Genomic DNA, 13,236 nt, shown 5'->3' with positions numbered 1-13,236 from the left:
ACTAGAGTGCGGACTCCGTGGTGATTTTTTTGTTTGGTCATTACCCATGTGGTGATTTCTTTGCTAAACAAAAAATCACCTTAAAGTTAAGAGGTGAACGAAAATAAGAACAAAGTGATCTTTTTGAGTGGCTTTTATTTTGTGAAGTACGGTATACAATAATTGGCCACACATGCAGGTCGATATTAAGACTTTTTCATTTTGAGTTTATTTATTTTTATTTTTAATTCGCCTTTTCTTTATCACAAATACAGCATAATATAATTTTGATTATCAAGTATTGTAAACTTCGCAATTTTGTTTTGCATTAAAGTCTTCCACCCCCTTTCAAAAGCCTCGAAATTTATGCAATGCTAGTGTACGATTCATGGGCGCCTGGACACTTTCACAATGACAGCTAAATCGATCTCAGTCGTAAGCGTAAACGTCAATGGCTTGGCGGTGTGGCCTTATTTAGTAATGACATAACCCCTTAATTGTTATAATAAAAAACATTCCTTATTCCAACGCTTTTTCAAGTAAATATTAACTGCGAAGCATGACGGCCACAAAATTAAGTAACTCATTCACACACTTGTACGCACATATAAGCATCGACTTTCGTTTCTATGTAAATCCGCTAGACTTCATACATACTAACCTTAAAGTACGTACTGCATGCTTGCATAATGTTAGGTGTATGTCAATTCGGGCTGATCGAGGAAAATAGGATCAGATTGTTAATTTGACACGAGCTCCATGACAAAGACACCTTGTCAGTTTTTGAAGCGAGGCTGCCGTAGCTTTTTGCTTAGAGGAAGCTAAGCTAAGGTCATCGCCCATACGTTCTTCCAAAGAAACAGTACTAGTGTTGCAGCGGGGCTGCCGTAGCTTAGCGCTTGAAGAATCGTACTTTAGGTCACCGTCCTTTCGTTCTTTACAAGAACCAAGTATGAGTTAGCGGATCGCAACCCTCTTGCTCCAAGAGTAATTATTGCCTTTCCAAGGCTAATTGACCCTTCAATTTAATATCCAAAGCTGATTTTTATTTATTTGTTTATCCTAATTCTAAATTTTAGATTGCATAACTACTGGCTACCTAGCCACATACCGTATTCTTGTTTGGGTGCAGTCACACCATGCACATCTCGTGTGATCCCCCCCCTGTTACCAGGGTACATGTAACCCCTTTACAAGTGTAGCGGATCGCAATCCGCAAATTCTAAGTACTAAAGCCTTACCAATGCAGACGAGCACTTCTGTTGAAAAATCGCAACTGTATTCAATTGTTTTAGTTGCAACAGAGCCGCCAATATCTAAAAGCCTAGGGTTTTCTAAACAATATATTAAAACCTAATTAATAAAGCAAAATCTGATTACTATAGTACTATGCATTACCAATGGCAATCCTGCCGCGGTGTAGCCTCACCACTGTGTGATTACACTAACTGTGTAATACACACCAACGTACGATCGCACGAATTTGTGCGATTTGCTTTTTATTACAGAGGTACGTGTAATACCGCTACATTCTCCACCATTGAATTTGTGAATATCCTCAATTCACATTTAACGGTCGCCTCGTACAAGGTTCGCGTATCTGAGACGCTTCACGTTCATGAGAACAACGTTAAACCTACTCCGCCCTATAAGCACTGTGTCTACGACACACAAAACACCCAGCCTAGCTGGTAGCGAGGGCACCCGCGAGCAAAGCCCTTCTTCTTTTGCACAGATTGCATCTCAGGACAGTACGTCCGCGGCTTCACGGAAGAACATCCCAAGCCTTCGGCAACTGGGCGCAACACAACTTGCCCGCCCCGGCGACGGATTCCTCGTCGAGGAGTTGGAAGAAGCTGACTACAAGTCAGACACTCCTTTCCAGCATGGGATGACGAGGAAGATGAAGTGCGCCAACGGCGCGACGTGAGCCCAGCTCAAAACCTGCGGACACCATCTTCGTTCCCTGACCTCTCAGGTTCTGGGGGAAGTGGAATTATTACCAATCGTCTCGACGAGGCACAAGAGCAGCGATTGGAAGCTGCTCACAGGGCGGCTCTTCTGTCCTCGTATCCACGTTCGGTCTTAGACCGTCATGTGGAATACGGCTTCCGCTCGGCGGATCCCGCTACTGAAGCGAAAGACGCGATCACTGGATCGTTAGGCGTCTGCGTAGTCGGACCTCCGGCCACTACACAAGCTGAGTTTGATCAACGGAAAGCTCTACAAGCTCCAATCGTACCCCACAAGATCCCAATGGATCGGTACCGTGTTCGACCTCGAGCTAAAATAGGATGTGCTCCTGCTCCCGCAATGCGTCCTATCCCTGTGGTGCTCGCCCCTAGCGAAACCGCTGCAGATGATGGTGTGCCTTTGACCGATGGAGGACAAAGTCCGTCGTCATCAGCATCTTGCCGAGCATCTCTCCAATATCGTCTACCGCTGCGCGGAAGACCTCGAGAGCCTAGAGCACTTTGTGCACCGACTGCCTCGCGCCGAGAATTATCGAGCTCTTACAAAGCGGCTCCAAACCGTCGAGCAGGCGAATAAGTCACTACGTGCGACAATGGAGCGCCTTGCGCCGTTGAAAACGGAAGGTGTTGCACTCCGTGCTCAGGACCAGTTGCTAGTTCAACTTCTGGGTAGCCGAGCGCTTTTGGGCGCCACCCTGGCGCCAACCCGGCGCCAACGGTTTCCTGTTCACTTGCGCCGGACCCCGGTACGGCTTAAGCAAGTCCACATAAAACATCGGGTGGGTGCGCATCCATCTCGGAAGGTTCAGCGAATACGCTAGGCCTCGCTTGGCCACGACCTTAAATGGTCCGATAAACCGTGGACGGAACTGTGTCTTAGAAGCAGCAGAGACGGCATAGGTAGGGAGGTTTTTAGCATTGAATAAAACCAGGTCTCCGATCTCAACGTTTTCCACGCTTCTTCTATTTATCCATCTGCATATTCTTTCTATATTCTTTCTCCATGTCTTGGCTTTCAGCCATCGCATCGCAAATATTTCGTGGGACACTCAGCCTAGTAGACAGGAAATCATTGACTATTTTGAGGCTGACATAAGCTACCAGTTTGGCTATTCCTCCTTCACCAAGCTCTGAGCCATGGGTCAGCGAGACGCGAGGATTAATAAGCTCGTTCATGTAGAACGGCGTGTAGCCAGTAGATGAATGCACTGCATTGTTCATAGCAGACTCTCGGAAGGTGTCCCACGCCCTCAGGGCCAAGCAGAGACATCATCTTACATTGACGGGCATGATCTCTTGCGCATACCGTCCTTTTTGTCAGTTGTGATGTTCTTCAATTCAACCTGACACCTCTCAACTAGAGTGGCAGCATAAGACTCCAGCGCTTCGGTGTCAAAGCGCAGATGCTGCGAAGAACGTCTTCAATGACGCGATTCACGCGGTCAGTTTGACCATTGGTCTGCGGATGGTCCACTGTTGACATAGTCAACTTAGTGTTCAGCACCCTTAAGATTGTAGATCAAAACATCCCGGTGAAGCGTGGGTCCCTATCAGAGGCAATTGACTCCGGAAGTCCATGTTGTCGGAAGACAAGATCCATAAATAGCGTAGCTGTACCCACACCGTCGATGGTGTCCGGCACTGCCGCAAGATGAGAATTCTTGCTCAAACGGTCCCCTAAGACCACTACACCCGTGTTACCCGCCGAGACCTTCGGCAGGCCAAACACAAAGTCCATACTCATGGGCTGCCAACACCCGGAGGGTACCGGTAAGCTGATTAGCGGCGCCGCCGCATTTGGAGAGGCGTTCGCTCTCTTACACGTCTCACACATGCGCACATATGTGCTAGTCCACTTGTACAGCTCGGGCCACCAATAGCGACAACTCACCGAGCTGTACGTTTTCTTACGATCGAGAAGACCACTAATTGGGGTCAACGAGGATATGATGTTTCAAATCCTCATCGTAAGAAACCACAATTTGTGACGTATCCGTTGAACTTGTGCTATAAAGCAACAAAGCGATACTCAACGAATATCGGCGTAATTGTGCGCGCTAACGCATCCAGCAATTTCTTATCCTAGTGTCCAATCTCCTTGCTTCCGAGAGCCTGTGGCAGCGCTGCGCACATAATATCACCTGCGTTTGCGGCGCGGATCGAATCTGCCACTCGCGACGTCACCGTTGTTAGATGAGCAAGCTCATAATCCAGGCTGCGTGACAAAACATCAGCCAGATTATTCTGCTTTCCTGGCATATACTTCACCTCGAAGTTATTTTCTGCGAAGAAGGAGAGCCACCTGGCCATCCTCTGCAAGAGGTGAGACGACTGAGTCACAGTGCGTAGTGACGCATGATATGTGTAGATTACAAACGGCTTTGAGCCAAGCAGGTGCACCCGGAACTTGACAAGTGCATACTTCATCGCAAGTAATTTCTTTTCTTGGACAGGATTTATTCCTCTCCGCAGCATTAAACTGGCGGGAATCAAACGCGATCACCCGATCTCGTCCCTCGTCTGCAGTGCACCGCCGATGGCAAAGTCTGAAGCGTCACAAACGACACTAAAAGGACGATAGGGGTCTGGCAGTGCCAGTATTGGCGCATCAAGGAGGCTGTCTTTGACCCTGTCAAACGCCTCCCGATGTTCGGTGTTCCAACACCATTCCGTATCCTTATTAAGGAAATTTGACAATGGCCGTGCCATTCCAGCATAATTTGCGCTATACTTGTTCAAGTAGTTGGCTATGTCCAGCCATTTGCGCAAATCCTTTTGGATCTTTGACACCGGCCAGTCCACAATAGCCTAGACCTTTGCGGGCTCCGCGCGAAGGCCACTTTTTCCAATGAGGCACCCCAAAGGAAATTTCTCTCGCGCCTAAAATTGCACTTATCGGCATTAGCATACAGCTTAATCGTGCGCATGCACTCGAGAAACGCTCTCAAATAAACGATGTGGTTTTCCTCATCTGTCCCCCCGTGCCCCGCACGATTGTGAACGAAAATGTCGTCAAAGTATGCCTGTGCAAACGCCTGATGGGGCTTGAACAACTGCGTCAAAAGACGATTAAATGTTGCTGGTGCATTTGACAGCCTTGGGGCATGGCCAGCCACTCCCACAGCATCCCGCTCGGAATAATCACTGCTGTCAGCGTAATCTTGCTCTCATGGGCAATTCGTAATAACCATCGACCAAGTCGAAGGCGCTGTACTTTGTACCGCCAAACCTATTGTTTTGAAAAACATCCTTCCAGGGAATTGGACTTTGTGCCAGAATGGTGGCAGCCTTGAGCTCATCATAAGCGTGAACGATACGCCACTTGTCTTTCGGCTTCCGGACACAAAACGTGGGCGTCGAATGGGAGACTTGCTCTCACGCACCATCCCTGCCTCGTGTATGCACGGAAAAAGGCGCCAATGACGTCACATTGCTCTTGGGCAGGGGTCCATCGGTGTGCTACGCAGTATTTGGTTCTCAAAACCAGGTCAATCACCTCGGTAGAACCGACGGCGGGTTTTTGGAGACAACATCTTGGATCTTTACCAAAGAATAATACGATTTTGAGGGATCCTGAATGATCGACGGTCTACTTCGCGTTCAGCACCGTCTTAGTGTCTTTCAGGAAAGCTTCATCCAGAAGCGACGACGAGTTGATCTCCTCGTTCGGTCTTATATTAACCACCACGGCTAAATCGCCTGCCTTCAAGGAACCGCCAGACTCTTCGAAGAGCATCTCGTCCAGCTCAAGAAGAGCATCCACCGCGAGAACAGCCTCGAGGGTGACGTCGCCGTCTTTCTCTCCCGTCATACCGTTGACAAGGGCATATAGCTGTGTGCTATCGTCTACGGACACACTGGGTCAGGGTCGACGCCCTGCGTCTTGCAGATATCATACGGCTTTGCCGTCTTTTCTCTATAGAGATTTTTCGTCTCATCGAGACCAGTGGGAGCACGCACTCGGCGTCGTCCAGTGTCCCCACTCCCTGCTCCATCGGATCCTCAATATTATTAGCAACATCTGACGAAGGGCTGCTATCTCCGCAGTCTTTGTCCAGTGGATAACGCGACACTTCACGCGCATCAGATGTGCCTTGCCCAGGATGCCTCGGACCTCTTCCGACCATGCCACTCTTGGCATGCAGCAACTGCTTCAAAACGTGAGCAGTGCTCGGTGCATTACGTGCCACTCCACGCGCATCACAAGGGCCCCGCCCTTGATGCCTCGGACCTCGCCCGGCACCATGCCTTTCATGGCATGCAGCAACTGCTTCGTATCGTGAGCATTGATTTATGTGCCACTGCACGTGCATCCGAACGGTCTTGCCCTTAATGCCCCGACCCTTGGCCGACCATGCCATTCTTGGCATGCGGCGACTGCTTCAATACTTGATCAGCGCTCAGGGAGTTACGTGCCACTCACGTTCAGTCCGCGAGCCACGCTCAGAACTATACCTTCGGTGTTTGACAACTCGAATACTCCGATCTCTAGCACACTGACCGTCCCAATCCAGTACCCGCGTTAAAAGCGCTTCTGATAACTAGCAGAGGTAGGTTCACGACTCACCAAGGCTCCACCATGAGACGTGCGCGTAGCGCTCAAGGTCTTCGACCTTCAATCAGTCCATGCCTCATAGTGTTCCAACCGTGCCATACCAAGGATAAGGTCATACTTTGCACGCTATCTAAGTCAAGGAGATTGACACCGAGGTCCGCAGGGAACCTCGGCACAGTAACACATGTCATATCGCAAAGCAAACGGTGACAGTGTCACTTAATTGCGCTTCCAGCGCCTCAGCATACAGCTGACTTCCTTCTATCATGGAGCGTCGAGCATAGTTGCCCGATGCCCTTCACGGTGGCGTTTACGACCAGCATTCCCAGCTTGCACAAACGTTCCGTGTTCAAGAGCACACAGATCTACGGGCTGCGCCCTGCTATCCTCTACCTCTTTTAGGCTCAACAAAACTCAGTTATTCCCCAGTATGGTGCTTTGCGCCTACTGGGTTCTCTAGTTTTCCTGCAACAAACCCGACTGGTTAGCAGCGGGACGTCGGTTCGATTCCTTACGCGCCTTGCGCAGGGGAAAACCAGTCCAAAAATGACGGGTGTTTCCACAGACAAAACACTGTCAGGTGTTTAAGGGCTGCTCGACAGCTTGGAGCCCCCTCCTCTTTATCAGCATAGCTAAGATCCACTGGCTCAAGCCCGCTCGACGAGCTCTGAGGGTGTGCATTCCAACCAAGTCGTGCCGACTTCAATTTGAATCCGGCATTCAATGCCACATTCACCGCTTCTTCAAAAGCAGACGGATGCTCACGGAAGACTTCCATTCTGGTCACACCAGTGCCGAGAACCTCCATAATGATGGTCACTGCGACCGCCATAAGGAGAGGATCGGCTGCCATCCCGGCAATGAGAGCTCTCAACTCTTACACAAAGTACATCAACTCCTCCTTGCCCTGTCGGGCGTCAGGGAAACGCGATCGCACGAGATATGCCTGAATAGGCGGCGAGAACACTCGCAAAAGCTAGGGTGAAGCACCGCACGTTAGTGCCCATTCTTGAGCTCGGCCCACAAGCTTGGAGATATCTTGCGCCACGCGCTGTTGCTCGGTCTAGAGCATGGCGGATGCCATAGTCATCTCAGCTTCTCTTACCTAAAGCAGGAAATTCTCTCCATCAAGGCCTTAACGCTCACCATGAGCGGCCTGGGTGGGATGGAGTCATCCGTCGTCGACGGTGGCGTTATGGACGCAGTCGATGCCGACAGCTCTTGTAGGTGCTCTAGCAGAGCATTTTTATCATTTAAAAACGCCTCTAGGCGCGCGTTTCTGCTTCGGACCCTTGCGAAATAATGTGTTCCACGCCTCAGGGCCCATGGACATTAGCTTATTAAGCCCGTCCTGCATGCCCTGGGGCAAATAGGGGTATTGCTCCATCTGCCAGAGGATAAGTCGTAATGAATCAGGCGTGGATTGACTATAAGTGCAGCAGAGCTGCCGTAGCTCTTTGCTTAGAGAAAGCTAAGCTAAGATCACCGACCTTACTTTGCTTACAAGAACCGGTACTAGTGTAGCGGATCTCGATCCGCTACTTTTAAGTTCTAAAGCCTTACCAATACAAACGAACACTTCGGTTCAGAAACTGCAACTGTATTTAATTGTTCTAATTGCGGCAGAGCCGCCAATATCTAAAAGCCTAGGTTTTCCTAATCAGTATAGTAATACAATTAATATAGCAAAATCTGATTAATATAGTAATATGAATTAATATTTGCAATCCTGCCACGTAGTAGCTCCTTGCAATGGTGTGGCCACACCATTATGTGGTTTCACCAACTTGAGTAATCCACACCTTTGTACGGTCACAGCATCTTGTGCGACCCACCCTTTCATGCAAGGGTACGTGTAACCCCTTTACAGCACGTATGAGCGGTATGTCTTGATGCGACATATGGATTAAATGCAGATCGAAAAAGTAACAAGATATATCATTAACGCTCACCCAAGTCATCCCATTGATCCCTGAAACCTGAATTCGAAATATCATCCCAAGTATGAACTGACTGGAACGCGATGAGCCCGAGTCCGACCGAAAATTGCAGCGAGTGTCCACAAATTTCTCCCTGGTACGGCTTTGGTGAGTCATGAACACTTCTCTGCTATTAAGCAGTAGTACGTTTGGCGAGGACAGCCTTGGTGCAGGACATATAAATGTTAACATAACCAGCAGCAATATTGGTTGGAGCCTACCTGAGCCAAGCTCAGTAGGAAAGGGTGTTTATGAGCCACGTTATCCATGGATTTATCAGGTGATGACAGAATAAGACTACTCATGTCACATTCTTCACTTGTGCAAAGAGATGACCACACTAACCAAACTTACATTTTTGGGACAGCATCCCTGGAAAACTACAATGACCTTGATCTTCGTGGGATCAGCCCGCCGGCTATGCTTCTCACGATAGAAGAATCCTAAAATGCCTTTTTGTAAGCACCAAAGAGAAACTTGCATTTATTGACAGGCACCATGTTTAAGCACGCATACTCGAACTTTGCTTGCAATCTTTTGAAGTAGATATGCACGTCCCATGTCTCGTGCGCAGCACGACTACGAACTAATTTATCACCAAAGCACTTTTGTGCATTAAAAGCGGTGCGACCTCATCAGCTACTGTATAAGCAACATTGCTGGTGCGTCGAATAGTCCACGTGGTATAGCCACCCACCCCAGAGCACATTGCTCGGAGAGATCCCCGCAGCGGGGAGGAATGACAGTGTATTTTATGTGCAGTCGGAAATAAGTACGTAATAACCAAGAGCAAAGAAAAAGCGCGACCAACATTCGCAAGGTAGAAATCATTTCAAACTTATGCTGTTTCCCTGGAAGATACATAGCCATATGGAGCAATACTTGCTGAAGGAGCTATGTCAGTTTATGACACACTTCCCGCGTCGAAATTAAACATGCGTGGTGAGTCTTCCCCCCACGTCGTGATATTCCTTGACCAAGGATGAAGAAATACTTCTGATCTCCAAGAATAACCGTCATACGTTTCACACTTAGTGCTGTGCGAATGCTCTCATCAACGCACTCATCCATAATGAACTCAACTCATCCTCTGGTGATAACTGTACCGATTCGGTGGCTTCCGTTTTGCAAATATCTCCTTGGGATAACTTTTCGAGCTCAGTTGAAGCTTTTGCCTGGGCTAATGAGGATCGATTTATACCCTAATGAATAAAGACAATTATATTCGTGTATAGAAACACTTATTTATTTTGTGTACAGCATCAATCACAATGAATGATGTCTCCACATAGCAGATCAACCTAACTGCGTTAGCTATCGGAGAGAATCTCGATCTCGTTGCTGGTAGGAGCGTGCGAGTTCAGCCATTTTATGTTTTTGAAAGCACACGAGTCGAATGAGTTTTTTTACAAACGGCTAGCCTGTTGTACTTGGCAGCACTTGCAGTCAATCCCACGACTAGATTGTGAAAAATGTATCCGCTACGAGGATGAAAATGACATTTTTGACTACCTGTGCCCGAGACAAGCAGACCAGCGTAAAATGACATGGGGGATCGATGGAATCTTGGCTGCAGCAGGGTAAACGGACGGATCTCACCGTGAGACCACTGATGTTGTGCGTGCGGCCTTGAGGACTGGGACAGAGAAACGCTATTCCTTTCTGTACGAAGGAAGCATAAATTTGACCTTGCTCCTAGCAAATCCACCGCACAACACTTTTGCAATTTTTGAGCCCGGAGATAGCGCGCAAGAATGGGCATAAACATATAATGCCGCGTTGAAATTTTTTTGTACCGTAAGATGATTTACGAAGAGGTTATACCGCCTGCCTAGGCGTATAAATTTTCTTATCAACCCGTCAAGGGATGCAAGAACTGGTGGAGACCTAAGGGGTTTATATATGCGTTAGATTCGACCCTCTTCCAAGGGCGAAACCATTGACCGTGGTCTCCAAACAGATACAACTCGTACTGAAGAAGCGGTGGGCGTTGAATTCAAAACGATTATCGCTTTCATGCTGCAAGGGCATTCTTAGTTGCCGAAACCAGAAGATTTCAGGACGCCAAAGGCGGCAGACCTCTGTCATGCTAAGGAGGAAGGGATAAATCTGAGCAGCTCTACGGTAGAGCAAATGTTCCATCTGCGGTATCCGTGTCTTGCGTTTCCTCTTCGCTGACTACCTAAGGTCGGGCTTCCACTCAAGCGCGGACGACGAACCCTTTGCAAAGAAGCGTCAAGTTACAGAAGATTCCAGGGCGGCAAAGTGGAAGAAAATTGTTTTTTAACCTCATAGAGGTAGCAGTCAGCGGGACCAGCCTAAAAAATGTGACCCTGGCTGGATGAGGTGGGGTTCACAGTCTTGGGTTGTTAGTTGTTCATACCAATGCCCCGAGCTTTGTGAAGCCTTGATAAGTTCTGATAGACTACGAGGCGTCGTGCGATAATGTACGATGCGCGAATTAAAAAACAGCATGTTCAGGCATTGAATATTCAAAACAAGGATACGATATTCGTAAGTCTTGCGACGGAGACACGGGTAAAGGTGTCAAAAGCTACGATGAACCATCAAGTACATTTTAAGATTTGAACATCGTGAGAAATTGACTTGGCCAGGACATTAATTTTAGGTACCATCGTAGGCTAGGTATGGTGACTGAATGGCGAGTCACAGTTTGACGGGAAGTTGAAGAAGTCAGATGCCATGCACTTCTGACATGGTGGAGCTTTGGCGAGTCATGATCATACCTCCACCAGGAGCCAAAATCACATTTGGCGCTGGTACCAAGCTGCGATAGATAGCTCACGTGCAGGACACGTGGTTGCACGAGATTAATAGCAATGAGATTGTTAGCTGCATCGAGCCGAGCTATAAAGGCAGAAACGGTTGTGAGCCGAGGTCTTGTGACGAGACGAAGAAGAGCGATTGTATAATGCGGGATCAATAGATTATCTCTTAATACGAAGATCACGAGTGTATCTCGTGTTCTTCAACTTATGTCTGATGGGGCTGTTAGAAATAATTGCGAATTGTTGTCTTCTTGACCAAGATCGTTAGAGTGTGAATCATTTTGAGTCTCTAGTCCAATCGCATTGACCTGCAGATTTAAAAGATAATTTCTCATTGTCGTGATGTGATGTTACTGCTGAGTTAGCACTGTTGTGTGATGAGCCCATTGTGCGAGCAGTAAAGCTGCGCGGAAGAGCGGCGAGAAAGATTTCTTCATTGCAAATTGAGTGACCAAAAAAGTCTTCTGGGTATTAAGTACCCCAAACTATGTCCAGCGCAAGCTTTTTTTGAGCGGAAGAAATTTTCCATCGGAAATATGTCAAGGATTTGCAAAACAATTGTACGGTTGGGCATGGAGGAGGAGCTGTGCTCGTCATCCATCACAAATAAATTTGTCATAAAGGACACTGACAGCTATCCAAAAGGAATCTACAAAATCTTTCTATCATGTGTTGGAGGAATATCAGGACGTGGCAACCACGCGAGAAGAGTGCGCAGTGAAATTGACCTGATTTTCAAAACCAGATTTTGTATCGCATGGCGATGGCTCATGCCAGGGAACAATTTGGCGTCATTTATGCTCTCATTTGTGCAAACCACAAAGCATATTTTTAGCGAAAGGAAGTTAATACAACTGGCGCAGACGTTTGTGTTAGAAATTATTAATAAGGTGCGAAAGTGCATGCTTACAGTAACCAAATTACAACCACGAATCCGGCAAAATGTGACTCTCTAAACTGAAGGTGTTGCAGGTTGCAGAAAGCATGTTTAGCTGCACTTTGTTCAGTGCCCTCCACCAGGCGGATGGTTAAGAGCAACTGCTAATGACAGACAGCAGCGTCTCGTTTACATTTGAGGTGAGTGCTCAGAGCGAAATGCTTTAGAAGAGCTGATTATGCCACATGAATTGTCAAATGCACCAAGACATTAATTCTTCTGATTCACAGCTGTTTAACAAACTATTTAGTCATGTGAAAATTTCTATATCGAACACGTATTCGTCCACAGACGTGCAGCTCACAAGAAGACGGATGTAACTATTCACTTTAAACACGGTGGAGCGATGCTCGAATGCATGCGCTTGGATAGTTTATTTTTGCCAATATTAAACAAAGTGTCATAAACGCTGCCGGTGCCCCTACCCCAGGTTACCCCAGGTTCTTTAATTGAAAAGTATGGTATGCGGGCAGAAGTCGCGGAGGTAATGGCCGTACTATACTGGCCAGTACCTTTGGTTCAAGAAAACGAGTTGAAGATTTGGCTTGACCTGGTGATCTACTTGCACAACCACGGTACAGACAGTGCCGACATGGCACGACTGCTCACCAAACACCTATTTTTTATATGGCGCGGCATTTAGGTGTTGTAGATGAGACTGTTAAGGAAAGCCAGTCTTTTTTGTTTCTTTCGAATTCAGTCTGGCGATTCCACGTCGTCTGCTACGCTTTGGCTTTTGCAACAGGCTGCGCTTTGCTCCAGGCCAATGCCGACGGGAATCGTCAAGCGATTACAGTTGAGTCTTGCCAGCTGAAAGCTCCCGGGAAGAGCTACTTTTCATGACAAGGGGCTACTCGTGATGGCGTATACCCTCGTTAAGCTCAGAGCACACATGCTTCACTCTGAGTCTTTTGTGAACTATACAGCTCATTTATCGATGCCCACAGCAGCCTCGCCACCACGACTAACATTGAAATGACCATATAGTTATTCTTCGATGCCGAGTATACCTTGGAGGTTAGCT

The sequence above is a fragment of the Plasmopara halstedii genome (genome assembly GCF_900000015.1).
Source record: "Plasmopara halstedii genome assembly, contig: Scaffold_470, whole genome shotgun sequence".
NCBI classification, from domain to species: Eukaryota; Oomycota; class Peronosporomycetes; order Peronosporales; family Peronosporaceae; genus Plasmopara; species Plasmopara halstedii.
This window is presented reverse-complemented; position numbering follows the sequence as displayed.